The 16,414-nt window shown below is 44.2% G+C and overlaps 1 protein-coding gene across 35 annotated transcripts in view; it reads right to left on the bottom strand.

Annotated features, from left to right (window-relative positions):
• The window catches only part of LOC135321522 (uncharacterized), a 196,292-nt gene that overhangs the window by 39,555 nt on the left and 140,323 nt on the right, over nucleotides 1–16,414 (bottom strand). For 29 of the 35 annotated variants that reach the window (XR_010381358.1, XM_064487056.1, XM_064487072.1 and 26 more), the window contains one exon: nucleotides 16,032–16,200. The exons of 1 other annotated variant lie outside the window; for it this stretch is intronic. The gene's annotated coding sequence lies outside the window, so the exon portion shown is untranslated. Of the gene's footprint in view, nucleotides 1–9,185; nucleotides 9,271–11,230; nucleotides 11,374–14,689; nucleotides 15,158–16,031; nucleotides 16,201–16,414 lie in introns of all 35 variants that reach the window. 5 more of the 35 variants (XM_064487060.1, XM_064487066.1, XM_064487058.1 and 2 more) reach the window with 4 other exon arrangements.

Here is a 16,414-nt window from a genome sequence, read left to right as displayed (position 1 = left end):
ATCCCACAGAACCACCCAGACTCTTAACTCCTGGCGCTTGAAACTTAATTTTAGCTCTACACTACTTAACAAAGAATAGTTTCAGAAATAGAAGATATTACATTCTTTTATATCTCATCATATGAAGTAATTTTTCTGATTGCTCTAAGCTGCTTCTAATTGGCAAAGCACCTAATTCTGCAGGTGAATTCAGTACTTTCCATTGGGCATAACTTGCCAGTTTGGGCTCGCTGAATTCTATTGGTCAAATACTGATACACTTAATTGATTTCATTGTTCATCAGTTTCAGCCGGGAGGAGAGGGAGTGTCACTCTGTTCCTCAGCCCACCCTCAACTCTTTTCTCATCAGCAACTCAGGCCTCCTGAAAATAAAACAAAGAATTTGTTTCCCTTCTACGCTTTCCACAAACCCAACAGGAAACATCAGCCTGGAGAAAGAATTCAACAAAAATGTTCAAACAAAAATCTATAAAACCTGAAGCAACTCCATCTCTGAATCATGATACACAATGACATGAAAGTAAGAGTGTCAAGCACAAAGCATGCGTGAGCCTGACCACCTCATTTCTATTCTTCAAAGGAAGGAAGGTTTTCATATTTTTTATTATCACTCTTTCTCATTGCTTCTGATTAAGCCAAAAATTAGTTTATGAAATAATTAAGCACTGCAATAACAGATTTTTGTTGTATCAATTATAGAAGGCATTCAGAGGGGATAGGAAAACCCACCTTTGTAAAAAATGTAAAATTCCTTCCCCTGTTAAAAACACGTATACAAAATGCAACAGAGAATTCAAATTCTTGCGGAGAGGAGCAAAGCCACAGAATCAAAGCAAAGTCATTACTATGAGTCAATTCAAAATTCACTAGACAAGCATGCTCAAAGCATTCAAAGAATTTTAAAGGCACACTGCAAACCATTCACTTAATGATCTGCAGGCTAGAGGAAGAATTTCCCTCTTTAACAGACAACATAAATCAAAAGGGTGCCCCTCCAAACAAAGACAAAAGATCAATCAGGTTTTTAACAGTTCTGATAAATCAGCATGTTCTAAAGAACAAAATTCAGAAATTTTAAACATTCATTCAAACCACAATGAAACAAGCACTTAAAAAAAAAGAAAAAAACCCCAAAGAAACTAAGCACATTGATCATGCACTTGGATCAATGAGAACGTCTTTTACCCTTCGAAGAAAGAACAGGCTATAGCCTTTTACTTGAAAATTAACACTACTTTAAAGATAACTCCTAAAACGGATTTCATCATTCATGTTGCCTTGAAAACTCTGAGGCACTTGTATCTGATCAGAAAAGCAATTCTGAGTAATAGTATGTTACAATTCAGCGCCAGTTTGCTTTAGAAGAAAAAAGAAAAGCTACTGTTCCTCAAATCCTGCACAGACTGAGAAGTGCCTCCCGGCCTCTTTCTCCTCCCGTTTTCTAAGCTCATGCTCCCCAACACTTCTGAAACAAGTATGACAACCTCTTATTTCCAAAATGCCAAATGACAAAAGAATATCAATTTATTTGTGTAAATATATGCCTACATCTTGAACTGGAGGAGGAAGGTATCAGAGGGCTACATGGAACTTATTTCTACCTTCCTGAAATCACACACAAACACGTTCACACAGACACAAACACATACACACTGAATTACTGAGCACTTCACAAGCTTAGGAATTCCAACTTCTAGAAGATAACTTTGCAGTTAGTTTAAAATACAAAACTGTCAAGTTTTGAAAGACTTGATCATCTGCTAAATCATCCAAATATCAACGAGACCCAATTTGCCTTCTCTGTAGAATGTAATTTCCCATGATGTCAAAGCAGACCCTAAGAAGTACTGGATCCAAGACTCGTGTTTATCACTAGCTATTATCGTTTTTAAACAAGTAAACAGATTCAGAAATGTATGTCCCAACATTTATTCTTATTGAAATAGCATATGTATTCAATTGTCTATACAGAAAATAGGTCCCATGATGGTGTTTAAGAGCTATTTTGTGTATTGCAATATTTATTTTTAAGTGAAGACAAGGAGGGTGGGTATTACTCAGTTGTAGAGCACTTGCTTACCATGCACAATGTGCTGGCTTCAATCCCCAGTAATCCCCCCCCCCCAAAAAGTGCTTATTTAAAAATAAGAAAAAAGTTATAAAAAAATGCAGACTAAAAACCACTGCAATGTAGAAGCCAGAACTATAAAAAAAACATGTGTTTCTATCAAATACTGACTATATGTCAAACACAGGGACAACCACAAATCACCCCTGACAACCATCAAGTGTGGTTCTCAGCAACCCTTCTAAGTAGACACGGATGAGAAGCCCAGCACTGCGGATGAGGAGACGGAGCTCGGAGGAGCCGGGGACGCTGACCGTCCTGCTCCCCGTGACACCACGTCAGCCCAGGACAATTGCTGACAGAGCTGCAGTGAGGGGACATGCAGCTGCGTGGAAACTTCGGGAGCTGGGAGTCCCAGAAAACACGAAAAATTGTTCAGTGAAAAACCAGCTCAAATATATTACACTGTGTCACATTCTTTAAACAGGGAACATGACTGAGACATTTTTGATGCCTCCGTGTCCTTTATGCCATCATCAGTTATTTGCCCTCACAGCATGAACAGTGATGATCTGGACCCCATATGAAGTGCACTCAGATGGCAGAGCTTTTAAAGCTGTTTTATGAAGTTTGTAAGACTGTCTATGCCTCACACAGGCGGTCATCCATCACTTCTCACCGGTGTGGACGTACCACCTGAAATCACTCCTTTCTTCTTTTTAAAATCCCTTCATCTAATCCAGACTTTTCAACAGCAAAGAATCAGCTCAACCACAGACAGTGAACAGCTTTTCACCAAATGGACTCGAACAGCCCATCGGACTACCTGGAAGCCCTTTTCTTTTATTAAACCCACTTCCAGGTACTTCATCATTTTCTGATTGGTGGACTTGGCGGCTGACTGGCCTACTCAGAGAGCTCCCAGCCTCACATCCGGGGATGGGAGAGGGCCCTGCTCTTGGGAGAAATCAGTGAGGAAGGCGGACATCCTCCAGTCAGGACTGCACGTGTAGAAGTGCCACAACGTGCTCAGAAATTATACCGTCAGCACCCCTGGGCTCCCATGGACTGGTTTCACATTAACCAAACTCACGAGACACTGATGCAAGAAAACCAGAAACTTAACTTATTAATGTAACAGAATATGTGAAACTATGAACCAGACTGAAATATCAGAGTTCAACCATGAGTACAGTTTCTCCTCCACGGCCTAATCCCGGGCAGGCAGTAACATGGCAAACATGGACAGAAGCAGAGCAGGAAGGGTTTCTAGATTAACTCAATGGACTAAATTTCTGTTATACCAACAGATCTACTGCCTGGAAAACAATTAACGCTAATCACGGTGCACTCTTCGTGGACAGTGGCTGAGACACGACTGTGAGCACCTGTGTAACTCTCCTTTCCCTGTCCTTATTGGGCAAACTGATGCACAGAGGTACAGAGATCCAGGGATGCAGATACCTATAAACACCAAAAGCCCATTTCTGGGAGCCTCAAAACCAGACAGCCAGGGTTTAAATACCAGCTCTGCCACTTACTAGCTCTGTGACCTTGGCCAACTTACCCTCTGTGTGCCTCAGTTTCCACACTGTAAAACTGGGATAAAAATCAAACATTCCTTACTCGATTGTTGAGAAGATTGAAGGATTCATTTCTGTAAAACTCTCAGAAAAGAATGTAGCACATTATTGGTGCTCAACAAATGTCAACTTAATATTAAAGTGATTTAAAAGTCTCCTTTCTAATCATCTTCTGTGTTTCCTGGCTAGACTAAGTCCCAAAGAAAATCCTTATTTCTCCTTTTATAAACTCTTGGGGAGCACCCTTCTGTTCCATACCACCACCTGTTTAAATTGAGGGAGGGGATGCCTCCTCCCCACTCCTCTTGGCCACGGAGAGTGCTTCTCCACACCACAGACCCATGGCCCACAGCTAGCCTTTATCACACTAACAGAGTGGGGTGTGAGTCCGGAGAGACAAGCAGGGAATGTGAAACCGTTCCTTTCCTTCCAGTGCTGGCCACACTTGGGAAGCACCCTGGATGCTCAGCTCCATGGCAGGACAGCCCTGTGCATGATGGGGCAGGTCCTCTCAAGGGAAGGCTCGCTGTGGCCCAGTGTTACCTGGGACAGGGTGAGTCTCTACTTCTGGGACACAGTATAATGACACGCATTTTCCCACAGCCCTGAAGTTCATGGAGAACGTGGCTTCATCAGTAAAAATGAAGACATATATCGCCTGCTTACTCTTTTCTTTCATCTCTCAGTTGGCTGCTGGAGACAACATGTGTATAAGTATTTGATCCCATTAAGCCCCAACATATTTGAAGTAACAAAAAATTCTGTGGCTTAACGTTGGTTCAGGGCGACTGTGTAAAAGTTCTGACTTTGCTGATGCTAAATTATGGGTATAGGAACTATCGAACCTCCTCAAATATCTTTCATCATAAAACCAGCTTTCCTTATTTTCCTGTTTCTTAGTAATTGCCAAAGACTATCAAAAGATGGCTTCTCACAAAACAGTAGCTAAAGTTTATGAGCCCTCTTGACATACCCACTGTGGTAAACACTTTACATAATTTCTAATTCTCACAATTCTACAAAGCAGATATGAGCATCCCCATCTCACAGACGAGGTAAATCTCAGAACGAACTGACTTAGGCTCACGTGGCTCAGTGGCAGCGTGTGCACGCAAACCCAAGTCAAAAAACTACACCCCTTCCTATATGTACCAAATCTCCTACCACTAATTAACACACAGCAGCGGGGTCAATACTCAGGGAACCCAGTACAATGTTCAGCTTTAAGGTGCTCCAGAGCCCGCTTCTAGCTGTTTTAAAATTTCCCGGCTCACTGGTTTCTAGCACTGGAAGAAAAGTCCGATTTTGCCATTGTTTGCACAGCAAGTCTGAGATGTTCACAGCGAGATGACAGAATAAAACTAAGATATAAGCAGAACAATTTTTACAGGTAGACAGACATAATGTAGACTGTGCTATTCTGAAGCATTAAGCAAAGAAATCAAAATAAAACAACGTTGTTTAAGCTTTCTTTAACAAATAGGAAAATTAAGAAGGTAAGAAGGTGCAACAAGCGCCACCTATGGCTAAAAAGACCTTCCAGGTTGCCGGGAAACATGCAACACAAAATTGCCTGTAGGATTAGAAACGAGAATCAGATAACTAAAAGCTTCTGTAGCACATACTTCACTTTGTTTCAGGGTAAGGGAGGGGTATTCAATATTTAATCTGATATTGCTAATACTCCTGAATATAAACAAAAGACATAGGCTTATGGAAACTCATCTTAGAGGAGGAAAGAAACCAGTCCAGCCTCTTCAGTTTATAGGAGGGGAGACTGAGACCTGGGATATGTCCTCCTGGCAATCGGCAGCAAAGCTCTCCTAGGCCTCATGTCTTGCACTGTAGCAAATACCAACAGATCTTTACTAGGCCTATATTCATAAAAGTAACGTCTGTATTTTTCCAACAGTAGGTAATCTAAGTATCTTGCAAAATACTTCTCAAAGAGCCAGGAAATCGTAAAAGTTTGTTGAAATACAAAAACATTTATTTACATATTAAAAGAGCATGAGATTTATTCTATTAAAAAAGTTACATGTCAAATCAATGTTTTGATATTTTAAACCTGTTAAAAGTGCAAGAAAAAAAATCAAAATTTTCTTTAATCACAAAAGAGAGAAGATTATTCCCTGAAAATGATAAATGTGAATTTTTTTAAACTTAATGGATCTGGTCAGAATCCACGAATTTAAATGTCTGAGTGGATGTTACACGGTAACATGAATTCTGAGTTGTAACAATACACATTCTGTGTAAATAATCTTCAAGGTCGTCTGCTTAAGGCAATTTAAATAATCCCTGTCTCAATAGAATGATACAGATTTCATTAAATCTTCATAGTGCACTAAAAAAAATAAATGAATCCTTGTTACTTTAAGCCATATTCATATATATCATATATATACATATTGAATATGGATCAGAAATAAGCCACCCCCTTTAGTATTCAGAGTTGATCCTTCTAAAATACCTGTCATTGTGACAGCACATTTTTATTAAGCACCTTTTGGGTGCTTTGTATACAAGGCGTCTAAATCTCACAGACAAGGAAAACGATATTACTCAAATTTCACATATGAGGAAATGTACTTAAGCCATAAAAACAACTTACCTATTCATCATCAGGAAAGAAAAGAGTAATGATTTTACTTACAATATTCACTGACAATCTTTTCTTCCATACTAAGACTACATAAAACCAATTCAGTCTTTCTAAGTATTTCTGTCAATAAGGGCCACTAGAGAAAAGCAAGTAACATCACTAGCAATGGTTGGACTTTCAAAGCCCACTTCTCTTTTGCACTATAATTATTTTTAATGTTTTGTTTGTAGTGCTCACAGAGCACTAAAATTAAAAAAAAATTAACTTTTTAAGTCATTACATGAGAATAAAACTTTTGTAAAAATGTACAATTTTAATTTATGCCACTCTGTCTCACATTCTCACTGGTGTCTCTCCTTTGAAGTCCTCATCAGGCTGAGATCACTAAAATTGGCCATTTATGGAGTCACAGGAGTTCGGGAAACCACTCAACGGGAGGCTGATTAGAGGAGCAATTAAAAATGCATTCTGTGCAGCCAGGGTTCCAGCACTGAGCAAGCCACTGCCAGCTGTGTGTAATTTGGGACAAGGTGCTCCATCTCTCAATCCCTCAGCTGCAAAAAAGGAGACACTGATACCTACCCTCAAACACCTGCTATGAAGTAAAACATGAGGAAAGCATTTTAGCCTTAGGCAGGTGTCCATTCAGAGCGAGTTTGGTCATTATGATGATGAGGATGGGTGTTAATAAATTAAGCTAGACCAGAAAGTAGAAATCACCATAAAGGAGAAACATTTAAATCAATGAGCATTTTCTTTTGGATGGATTGCAGAATATTCTATTGATTTTTTTAATAAACCAAGATTTGTCCATTAATAATAGATATACAGGTTCATGGACAAGTCTCCAGAAAAAGAATTAGAGGCCTCTAACCTCTGAATACTAAGAAAGTAAAGTTTAAAAAGAATTCTGGGGGAGATTATACCTCATTTGGGAGAGTATGTGCTTAGCATGTATGCGGCCCTCAGTTCAGTCCCCAGTAACTCCATTTAAAAACTTTTTATTTAAGAAATGGAGAATTAAAGCAAACAGATGGAGGAATGCAGAATTGTTTTAGAGACTCAACTCAGAATTCTGATGGGGAATAAAACATCCATTTCTCAGAGGAAATCTTGAAAACTATGTAAACTGGATCTGAGATGTCTAGTCTTTTAAAATTATTGAAGAATTCATATTACCAAGTCTTAAAACTACCTGATAACCCACAGTGGTGATAGTGATCATAACAGCTGCCAACACGGATCGAGCTCCGGCTAGGAATGCTCTGTTCTGACATCTCTGCCCCTGAGGCCTCACCAGGCTGAGAGCACTAACTTCGGACATTCATGAGCATCTCGTGTAAGTCCTCAATTTGTGCTTCTCACTCCCCCCTCACCAGGCCCTCTGAGGGAAGCACTGTTATCATCTTCCCCACCCGCAGTTAAGGCCACTAAGGCACAGAGACTAAACCCGATCCAGGTCAGACTGCCATTAAAGGACGTGTGTATTTCTGCTGTTTTACTTTTTACAAAGGAATCTGAGATATCAATTTAAGGGAGACTGTTAAATAATAAAGTCTGTCTGGTCTCCACCTCAAAGAGCACATAATATAGATTCCTGATGTAGGATGAGGCTGCCGCCACAAACTGACTCAGCTTGAAATTAATATCCAAGATGAAGCAGCGAATACACGTAAACATTCACGATTGTCAACTCTACTCACGGGTCTGGGCCCTTCACTGCCTGAACGGCGGTGAAATCCCCACCCCTGTCAGGGAGGGAAGAGCGGCTCTTCCAGGTCGCACCCAGGCTTCACGGGCTGTTTCCCCTCACAGACTGTCGTCAACGATTAAAAAGCTCTCAAGATTTTTACACCATGCAAAACTGAAAGACATTTCTGCAGATGGAGCACTTTCTCAGGCTTAAACAATTTTTGCCTACACTCAGCAAGGGGGAGAATAGAAACATGACTCTGCAAAGTCTCTGAGCCTCACCACTCACGGGAGTAGAACTGCCTCAGCACAAGATGACTGTTCACATTGCAGGGTGAGAACAAAATAAAGCCGCCCCAACCACAGGCACTCCCAGAGACAGCGCTCAGCAGTCTTCTGCACACTCACGGTTGTGCAGCCCTCACCACCATCTATTTCCAGAACACTCCATCATCCCAGAAGAAACCCCCTGTCACTATCAGTCATTCCCTAATCCCCCTCCACCCAGCCCCTTGCAACCATCACCTGCTCTCTGCCTCTGCATTTGCCTATTCTGCGCATTTCAGATCACTGAAGTCAACAATATGTGGCCGTTTATGTCTGGTTCCTTTCACTTAACGTGCTATTATCAAGGCTTTTCCATGTTGAAGTGGTATCAGCATCTCTCTCTTTTTTTTTTTTTTAAAACTTTAGTTTATTAAAAGGTGGTAAGTACTATCAAAAAGAGTAGAGTGGAGCATAAGGAGTGGGGATTCAAAGGGAAAAGGGTGGGTTGAGCAGTCAGGGTGGACTTCCCAGAACAGGTGGCCTTTTTCATCTTCCCCTTTATTTTTTTTCCTTTTTATTCACCCTTACGTATGAATAATGGAGATACTACATTCAGTTCATCCATTCAGCAGCTATGTATGGACGACATCCAGAAGAATGGGTGTAAGAGGTGACTAGCAGGGATGGCATTTAAGCAAAGGGCAAGATGTGCTTTAAAATAAAAAGCCAACAAACAGAGGCACAAGGAAATTCAGTCCGTTTCTGAGCAAAGTGCATGCTTGCTTCGGCAGGACTACCGTGCAGGGCTGGGGAGGATATTGGCAGGAATCACGGGGAGGGAGTCACCTAAGAAGACTCCCCACAGAAATCAGCTCAGCCAATTCTACACCCTCATGTTTCTAGGCTTCTCTTATTTCATGTAATAGCACTTTAACTACACATCTGATCATGTGCATCAGACCAACTTACCTTGAAGCCACAGAAAATCATTCACTGACCGGAGCAGATCCAGGACAAAACTGTGATGGACCAGGGAGTACTGCAGCATCCCAGCCTGCAGGCACAAACCCCACATGTGCCTTGATGATGTCCAGAAAGTAAAATGCATGGAAATATCTCACTGCTGGTGCACAACATCTGCCCCCAAATTGCCCCAAAATCATGCTGGTAAAGCACTACTCAACCCTCTCACTACAAAAAAATAAAAAATGCTAAGAAGGCAAATTTAGGCTCTGCCATTGAAAACCAGCAACCATCAATGCCAGTATCTGAGCTGGAATGCTCCTGACTTCAAAAACCACTGCGGACTTATTTTTCAAACGGGAAAGCATATATTTATTCCACGTAGATGATATTACAGTAGGATTTTTATTTTCGAAACTTCCAGTTCAAAATTAGCACAAGAAAGATTATGTTTCAGCTTTTAAAAAACTCAATTATCTTCCACTTTCTTAATTTTGAACCTATTATTATTTTATAAATGGAGCAATGCTTCATATTATAAACCAAGTGTTTGGCTTCTGCAAACAAAACCTTTATGACCTCACTATTTCAGAGCAAACTTTAATGATGTTTTGAGAGGTGGGGCCTGGGGCGCTCACTAACAGCCCTTTAAATACTGACAAGGATGTGCTATTAAGTAATGCAAAGGCACTAAGTCCACATTAACTAGGAAACCAAAGAAACTACACCAAAGCCTTACTTTATCATTTTTAAATATTCCTATTGTTTGAATATTAAAGTTCTTAAAAGATATGATTTTTTTGAGAAAGACAACAGCTGTATTAAATTTCCTCTCACCAAGAAAGCAATCTTTATCAAGAGTAAAAACCCCTATGGAAATTCAAAAGACAGGACGTTTCTAGCTAAGTGAACATGCAGATATGAACACAAACATAAATCCTATCAGATCTCACTCGAACCAGCTCAACAAAGTCCTGGGCTACCCTGGAACTTAGCTCTTCTCTTCCAAATGTTGGCTGAGCTAACATCATCACACAAGGCAGGGAAGAAGAGAAGAGGAAAGTCCACCTGGCGGCCTCCATCTGTTTTCTTCAAGCCAAAAGGCGCCGCAAGGGCGGCCCAGCTAACAAGCCCTCCCCATAAGGAAATCCGGCATCCACACTGCCCCTGCCGTCCCCAAGCAGCCCCGATGCCCCTCTCCCACTTGTGGCCTCCCAGCCTGTGAATGGTCTTCTAATGTCACTCCCCAGTTGGTGGCACCCTCCCCCTCTTCCCCGCTACACACAAACACACACACACACACACACACACACACACACACACACGCGCGCGCGGAGCCAAGGCAGCCTTCCCAAAGCATAAATTTGATTACATCACCCCACTTCAAACCCTTCAGAGGCTCCCTGGTAGAGTTCTAGCCCCACCCCCGACCCTGCTCACCAAGCCTCACCTCAGTACCCAGGTCCCCAGTGACCTCAGTGGCCCCCTGATCTGCTCCTACTTCCCACTTGCCTCCAGGCTCATTTTGACTGTTTCTCAAGGAAGCCTTCCCTCCCTCCAACCTCCGCAATTTATTCCTCTGTTCCTAGAACATTCTAGGCTAAGTCAACTCCTGACACTGCTAAGCTCCCAAGGAGCATTTTGCTTACTAATGTGGGTCCAACCTCTCTCCCCTAGACACTCAGAAGTGTGTGTGTTATGAATAAATGAATGATGGGGTGGGTCTCAAAGGGACAGCCAGACCTGCTCTCGCCCGTCCCGACCTTTCTTACTGTAGAATATCAGAAGCAAAACCAGAAGTACCTTTCCTGAGGGTCACTTCCTGCTGACACCCTTCACTGCCTCCTGTGTCAGTTCTAGTAAAACCCAAGCTCTTCGAAAGCCCTCCACCCCAGGCCCTCTCCAGTGTCCTCCCCAGCAGGGGCACCCACAACCCTGGACCACACATGGCACTCTCCCCGATTCCCCACCGCACAAGCCTCCAGGCCTCTACCCGGGCTGCTCTGCCACATGAGCCACAGTCTTCATGCTTTCTACTGGCTGACCCTTACTCTGTCTTCACAACTGAATGTAGAGCCCATTTCTTCCAGGAAGTCCTCTCTGATAATATCCTTTAGGTCTTGGCAGGTCTCCCTCTGTAGCAGCACTGCATGGTGACCAACTGGGTGTTTGCTTGCTCCGTTGGGACCACGACCTATTGGGGGCCACGTGGGAAGGAGTGAGAGATTACAAGAGGGGTGGGAGAAGCAAAAAGCAAAAATCACAGCTGAAGTCCCAAATTCAAGGATTCTTTCTCAGAAAAAGAATAAAATATTTCACACGAGTGCAATTTGGCTACTATTTTTGTGGCTTGCGGAAAGCAAGGGCTTGGTGTTCTAGTCCAAAACCCGGGTTACATGCAAAGAAATGTATATATTCATATCCAAAGGAAACCAGAGCTGCTCAACAACAGTTTGCAGTCAGAATTGAAAGGAATTTTGATAAAGGCAATGTCTCTCTCTCTTCTTTCTTTTCTGGCATCATATAATTTTAGAAGAATTTGCGTGACTAAGAGATGGCTACAGCCAGTGATTCTGCACTGGAGAGTTTGAGCTGAGGAAGCCCAGATTACATTCACTGTGTAAATGCAATCACACCAACAAACTGACAAATTCCCTTGTGGAGGAGCTGATGTTCCAAAGCAGGCAAACTTATGCAGTAAGAAAACTCTAAATAAAAAGTAAGAAATTCAATGTTCTGTACTCAATTTCATTAGCTATATGGGCCATTACCTGATAGTATATCTTGTCTAATGAAACCCAAAAATAAATTGTGAACGTTGATTTTCTTCATCTGACTGTTTTATGGTAAATTTGGATATCAAACCCACAATCCATACGGACAGCTCAGGCCTATGCTGCAGCACAGCTACATCCCGTAGAAGAAAGTCTATCAAGGGAGAACTGGAGAGTTTCCCTTCAGAAGCTGCTAAGTCTGGTTTTGCACCTGTACATCATTTGCAACCACTTCATCGTCAAAGGAGTAAGACCTTACCTCTGTGGTGCGTAAAGCACTGCGGTGCTTCAGAACAATCAAAGAACACTGAGCTGTGTGAATCAGTCCTGAGGCACTTAAATCGTACTTTTTCGGAAAGGCCCCAAAACTGACCCACTTCACCATTTCACGTACACCAGGGAGGTACCGGAATTAGTAGAGAAAACACGCCCTTGAAGTCTGACAAGACCCTGCTTGAATCCTGTTACAGTATTTACTACCCTCTAAACGGACCAATAACTTAACCCCTCTGAGAAGGCTTGCCAATCCGCAAAAGGGGGCTGCCACCGCCCACCTGGGAGGCATGGATGTGAATGCAACACGCAAGTAGGGCGGCCGACTGGTACCTGACACGGGGCCTGGCTAGTTTCCCTCCGCTGCCCTTGTCCCCCTTTAAACTTGTGCTGCTTCCCCGGTACCAAACGCCCGGAATAGACTGCCCGAATATTCTGTGTATCCCAGGATACATGCCTTACCGTTAGGAGGCCAGAAAAACAACTGCCTTCTCCCCAGTCACTATCAATATTCTTAAGATTCTGGATTTTTTTAACCTCTATTTTGCAGGGAGACTATTCCAGAATTTTTCAAGCACCATTCTCCAGGTTGGCTCCCCTCCCAGCGCCCATCCCTTCTCACCTCAGATCCTCTGTCTGCCTTCTGTTCATTGGAAAGCGAGTCAGGAAGAGCGGGAACTCCCTAGGCCTCCTTCCCTCCCTGATATGTTAGTGTGACTACCTTCAACACACACCCAACTCCAACTCCAGCTTCTGAGGAGTCTACCCTCCCGGACCCTGCAGACTCTGCAACTTCCCAAGACACACATGTGGCCACAACCCTCCCTTCAGATTTCTTCCTGGCTGGCCCTGCCCACCACCCGGCCCCTTAAGGATAAATGACATTGCCCTGAAAATCCTAAACGCCGCTGACTGACACACCAAAGCTGCATGGTCTGGGCTTTCCTCCAACCCAGGCACAGACCTGACCCCCCTCAGCCTCAGTCTGCAGCTCTCAAGATGATCTAATTCACATGCACGGCTGTGAACACCAGCTAAGAATGACGACTCCCAACGTGTATCTCTAGTCCGGCTCCTTCAACTCAGCCCTAGGCTCATAGACCCGAGTGCCTCTATGAAGTCCTAACTTGGATGAAAAATGGCATCTTAAAAATGCCTCATGTCCACCATTTACTCTGGAATTCAATTTCTGGCAGGTACCTCCCATGTTCCCCATTTTAGTAACAGACCCAGCACTCACCTATGTGTTTGAGGTCACATTCAATTTCCCCTGTTCCCTCCCTCCAGCCCTGGCCTGGAATATTAGTCCTGTCATTTCCGTTGCTAAGCCCATCTCAAATCTGGTTCTGCAGGGACCACGGCCGGATCCCCACAGGCTCACAGCAAGGTGCACTGAGTCACAGTCCTCCGAAGGGTGCTCCCTGGAGGGGGAGGCATCTCCTGCCGCCGGTCACCACAGAAGGCAATGGATTCTCACACAGGAGGCTCTGGAGAAGGGACTCAAGGTTCTCCCGTGATCTGAGCTTTGAAGGTCCCGAGATCTGGTGGAGCTCCTATTAGCAGACACACTTGCCACTGAGCAGATGTGGATGGAGGAGCACAAGCAAGGCTGTCCTCACTCCGACCCCTGGGCCCTCGGGAGCCACGGGAAAGGACTGTGTCCAGGGCACAGCCCAACAATCACAGATCCCAGCCTGCATTTGCTAACCCGGACAGCCTATACTCCTTCTACTTGCGAGACTTACTTCTGTTCTGTTCCCCCCCGAGAATGTGATGGACTCTTTCAGAATATCTGGCCTGTCTCAAGCGAGACAAACTCAGTGAAGGATGAAGTGTTCACATTTGGACTAGAGCATGAAAGGAGAAACAAGACCTCATGATCAGCATGATGGTGGTGGCCAAACACTTCCCCTGGGTGAGATGAACAAGGGTGGGGGTGAGAATCCAAGGTCTTAGATTGGCCAAAGCATCTTCCTTCATGGCTGACTGGGGGTTGGAGACTCACTACGGCAAACTAACGACACAGCTGTCAGTGGGGGACGTCAGCAGCAACAAACACGGAGTCAGCTCTTTAATGCCAACATGGGTTAAAAGTAAAGGCCGGTGCAGGGAGGCCTGCACGGCTGCTGAGGCAAACCACAGACCCGGCTCTGAATGCCCACTGGCTGGAGCAGAGAGGAAGCTACGGTCCCTTTAACAGTCCCTGTGTCCACCAGATCCATGTAAGCCAGCTACTTAGGAGAAGTACATGTTGTCCTGATACTCAGAAAAACCAGCCTCGTAAAGGGAACAAAAGAGTGGCATGGATTTTAGACCCACTTCTGCCCCTTTATGAAGGCAAAATAAAGTAAATGGCACTGGGAAGTTGAATGCAAAAAAAAAAAATTAAATAACCAAACGGTGACTGATTCCTCCAACATTGTCCCCTGCAGCTGCTCACCCCCAAGCCTGCCAATTCCTCACCAGTGACCGCCGGTCAGGAAGCGCCGTCACGCACGTCACACAGAGACAGCCAGGAACCGCGTGCTGAGCACGTTTCTGTAAAAGCAGGAATCGAGCAAGATGCTGCAGACTTTGACTTGACAAGTTTAAATACTCCATGAAAAGAATCCCTCAAAAGCCGCCTAAATCAATTCGCATCTCACTTCTTCAAAACAATTAAACTAATTGAATAAGGGTGCATTTGTCACCAAATATAAGGAGGACCAAACAGGTTCCTCAAAGCAAAGATTTTAACAGATATCAAACACCAGTGGGTGATGTGCTAACAAAGCAAATATTCCAAAAAATTAGAAAATAACAAGATGACTAGGATAATGCATGGATCAAGGCAACTGAAAAGTTTCTGCTTTTTAAAGCGATGGAGACAGCACGGAGGGCGATCTAGCTATTTCCAATGCAGGATATGCACAGCCACCTTTTCAGACGCAACTGCGCGGTACAAGAGAAAAAGGAATAAAGAAAAAGGAAAGGAGGAACAAGCGAAAATTAGAAACACACAAGAACAAAAATGACTTTGACAGCATGTACAAGATTTTACGTGAGTGTGTGAGGCCAGGAACGCGGGGACGGTGAGACCCAACCTCACCTCCTGCTCCAGGGAAGGCAGGGGCCTGAGGGGAGCGACGCTGCTTGGGGACCCCAACGTGGTCAAAGCCCCTAACCAAAACTCCACATACATGCGTCTAGGCAGCTTTTAAGCCACAAAATGTGGTCGCATTACAGGCTGGACAGTTTTACTCACTCCCAACGAGAGTAGCAGGAGAGAATTAGTCTCTGCTCCTGCACCAAAGCATTGTTTTAAAAATTAATGACTGTGGAATAGTAAAAGCAACAATGGAGTAAAAGTGACTGGAGGAGAACGTGCTTGACCCGAGCTCACTGGCCGCGTTATCTCACTGACGTTCAGATGCTGGCTGAGCCCTTATGGTACCAAAACAGACAGATCCACCAGGAGGGAGTTTAATGCGCTGCTGTATTTTGATGCCGAGAGCCATGCCTGGTACACGAGGTTCTGGGTAAACAATGGTGACAGTGTCAACACTATGGGCTAAGCACACATCCAGCTACTCTGCCAAATCCCAAGGGCAGACTTCAAAAGGCAAATACAAGCTGGAATTCTCTGGTGGGTCTGCAGACTCAGAACCAAGCAGTTGCTGAGCAAAAATGTCACCAGTGCCTCCTATGACAAAAGAGGAGGCACTGGCCATGGGGCTTGGGCAGGGCTCCAGGCTTCCACTGCTCACCCACCAGTCTGTCCAGGGGGAGAACATGGTCCCTGCTTACGTTGCACTGATGCACCTACCTTGACTAACGCCGGGGGGCTCAGCAGGAGGTGACATGTGAGGTGAACGGAGCCAGCCTCGGTGTAGCCCGGTGATGGCAGCTGTGCCCACAGCAATGCCCAGGCACCTAAACCTGCCACCTCATCCCCAAGGAGCAGAAGGGTGTGCGGACGTGTAGATCACAGGGCCCTGCGAGGACAAATAAAGATCATGGCCACTACATGTCTCACCCCTTACTAAAGTCATAGAGGTATGTCCAGGAGGAACAGAAAATTCATCCAGAGCCCGCCAGGCACCACACGCGGGTGGGACTCGGGCCCCCTGTGCCTCTCACTCACAGGGCTGGTCTGGACTTTCTTTTTATCAATTCTCTGGCATCTTCTCCTCCAACTTACCAACAACC

The sequence above is a fragment of the Camelus dromedarius genome, chromosome 6 (genome assembly GCF_036321535.1).
Source record: "Camelus dromedarius isolate mCamDro1 chromosome 6, mCamDro1.pat, whole genome shotgun sequence".
Taxonomy (NCBI): Eukaryota; Metazoa; Chordata; class Mammalia; order Artiodactyla; family Camelidae; genus Camelus; species Camelus dromedarius.
The sequence above is the reverse complement of the archived record's forward strand: the minus strand, read 5'-3'. Positions and strand labels throughout refer to the sequence as shown.